This window comes from Microtus ochrogaster, chromosome 5 (assembly GCF_000317375.1).
Source record: "Microtus ochrogaster isolate Prairie Vole_2 chromosome 5, MicOch1.0, whole genome shotgun sequence".
NCBI lineage: Eukaryota > Metazoa > Chordata > Mammalia > Rodentia > Cricetidae > Microtus > Microtus ochrogaster.
The window spans coordinates 56,092,058-56,095,444 of record NC_022012.1 but is presented as its reverse complement, the minus strand read 5'-3'; positions in this window follow the sequence as shown (position 1 = coordinate 56,095,444).

The following is a 3,387-nucleotide window of genomic DNA, read 5'->3' as shown; positions in this document are numbered from 1 at the left end:
ACACCAGCCAGCCTTATAGACTAGACAACAACAACACACACCTTTAATCCCAGTAGCGACACTAGTTGCCATAGAAACCAGGCGTTAGTGGTGCACAACTTTAATCCCAGGGTTAGAGAGGATTATAAAATGGGAGGAGACAGCTCTCAGTCATGATCTCATTCTGAAATTCCTGAAGGCAAGACCATCATTTTCAGACTAAGGTTGAGGTAAGAGCCAGTAGTTGGTTGTTTTGCTTTTCTGCCCTTCAGGTTGAACCCCAATTTCTCTCTCTGAGTTTTTATTAATTGTGCTTCATGGAGGGTTTGTAGTTGCATGAGGTCTCATTAAAAGCATGGCACAGGGCAGGAGTTGGGGGTGCTAGAGGGCATTCATATTGGGAGAAGGCTCACAATGGCCTGTAACTCTGGCTTTGGGGTGACAATGCTGTTGTGCCCGGGTGCAGCAATCCTCCTAAAGATATACATAACTTTAAATAAAAAATAATATTTCTCGGAAGAAAAAACAACATTTGAATGTAAAAAAATGAACTAAGGATAACTCCTGAATATATATAAAGATCTATGGATGAGTATTTGGGCAGAAATTGCAACAAAATGAAGGGCACTTGGGCCAGGAAACATCCATCTATGTTGAAGGAACAGATGACCCATGAGCCAGAAGCTAGTGAAGGAGGAGAAAATGATGTGAAGATGGTTTGCAGAACTGAAAAGTGTCCCCTTGGACCAGGAATGTAGAGCAGTGGTCAAGTGCTCACCAACATATTCAAAGCCTGACTGCAGAAATGAAAAGGGGGTTCTTGCAGAGACTTGGAGATTTTCCTAAAGAGCATAGCTTCACTTTTACATTTCCTAGGAAGGCCGAGTATTGTAAGCAAGGATCCATCATGAGCTGAGCAGTTACAGCATACAATCTGATTCGCCTTCCCATCTTTAACATCACTGCCTGCCTCATTCTGCAAGCATTGAAGATGAGCTTCCTTAACCTGGTTTTGAGAAAAGGTCAAGTGTCACCACTCGGGAGCTTTCCACAAAGCCGGCTCTTTACGCCCTCTGTATTGAATATCTAAACTCCTGCCTACACCAGGGGTAGTAGGACACTCCTGCAGACATCAGTACAGATTTAGTCACTCCCTCTCTGTTGAAGAATTTCTTTTCCCAGACTGGCTATCTCGCTACTATTGCCTTTCCAAAGTTTCATGGAAACCAAATTTTGATGGCCTGTATCTTGCACTAAAGGTATTCTATAACTTTATAGATGCACACACAACCTGTGACATAACAGAGTTTCAGTGATACTGATGCAATAGAGGAGTAGAGGTCTCTTTCAAACCCAGTGTGGCCCAAGGAGCAGTAGAGGAAGATGTCAAACAAACAAACAAACAAACAAAAAGCCCACAGTACCACAGTATTATAGAGGAGCCACACATTCTTCCATGTGAACACTTGTGAAAATCTCCAGGGGCTTTCAGAAATACTAAACAAATGTAGCCAAATGGCTGAAATTGAAAAGATTAACCACACCTAGTGGTAGAGTGGATATGGAGAGATTGAAAGTGTCATGCAAGTCTGGCTGAAGGAATGTACAATCTAATAACTTTGGGAAACAAAATTATATATAAATTATATACCTACCATATGATGGAGCCTCTCTATTCCTAGGTATTTGCTCCAAAGAAAGTCAACTATACTCCATATCAAGGCTTGTATGTGAAGTCTCTTAGAAGCTTTACATGTAACAAGCCGAACTGAAAAGAATCTAAGTGTAGACAATCATGGAAATGGATTAACAAACTGTCTTATTGTCATAAAGTAGAATAATGTTGGCAGTAAAAGGGAGTGGACAATCAGCACACACAACCCCATGAACAAGCCTCAAAATCATCATGAAATCAGATGAAACAAGGCAAAACAAATTGTTCGGCTGGGACTTCCAGCTCGCTCCTGCAAAAGCCCCCATTTTTCTCTCTCTCTCCAAACCCCACCCTCTCATAAAATCTCCAATGGAGACAGTTAAGAAGCCCAGTTCTACATTCTGGGTGGCGATGGGTTGTAGTAATTGGAGAGGCGGGGCTGCGTCCCCAGCACCCTGGCCGCCTGGCTAGCTTATGCTCCAAAATAACAACACACAAACTGTATTCTTTTAAACACTGCTTAGCCCATTTCTATCTACCTCTTCTAGGCTAATTCTCACATATTAATTTAGCCCATTTCTAATCATCTGTGTAGCACAGCTAGGTGCACTTACAGGGAAGATTCTAGCCTATGTCCATCCTGGGTCGGAGCTTCGTCGTGTGTGTCTCAGAGAGCAGAGCTATCGCATCTGGAGAGGGGAGCATGGCATCTCTGAGCTCATTTCCTCTTCCTCCCAGCATTCTGTTCTGTTTACTCCTCCCACCTATGTTTTAACCTATCAGGGCCAAGCAGTTTCTTTATTGCTTAACCAATGAAATCAACAGATTGATATATGACACTCCCACATCAATGGGTGGGTCATCCCCAGAAGTTGACAGCAGGCCAAGACCCCACCTTATTATACATACCATAATTGGACACAAACCCAGTTTGTGGTGGACACATCATCATCCCACGCCTCCAGAGTATGTAAGCTCCCTCCTTTAGATAGATCCTGTGATTTCCCCCATCCCCTCAACCCCCACCCCACACCTTCATCTCTAGAGACTGGAGGAGTTACCCAGTAGTTGCTTTGCTCAGAATAAACCTGGTCTTTTACTTTTTAATTCTGCTTGATCTGGCTTACGTTGTCAGTGGAGAAACCTATTATTAGGGTACAGAAAATATATTATGTCATTATTCAATGATTCCATAGGTAATAAATTATCCAAAATGCAAGCTCATGTATTCTAAGCAGATCCATGTGTCCCTGGGCCACAGATGGAGAGATATATGGAAGGGAAAAATAACCAAGGTGAATTGTGGAGTATTATTTTAACTGAGCAAAAACGTGTTATATTTGTCTGTGTTGTGGAATATTACTTTAACTATGTGAAGGTGTGTTACATTTGTTTCCGCTGCTTTTATTAACAATGCAAAGATGTGTTACATTTCTCTGTGCTGCATTTGTTTAATTATGTAAAGATGTGTTGCGTTTGTTTCACCTTGCCTGCCTAAGGCGCCTGATTGGTCTGATAAAAAGCCAAGCAGATCATTGCTAGTCAAGAGAGGGTTAGGCAGGGCTGGTGAGCAGAGAGAATAAATAGGAGGAGAAATCTACACTCGAAAAAAGAGAGAAGAAGGAAAAGGAGAAGAAGGAGAAGGAGAAGGAGAAGGAGAAAAGAAGAAGAAGAAGAAGAAGAAGAAGAAGAAGAAGAAGAAGAAGAAGAAGAAGAAGAAGAAGAAGAAGAAGAAGCAGCCAGGCAACCCCCAG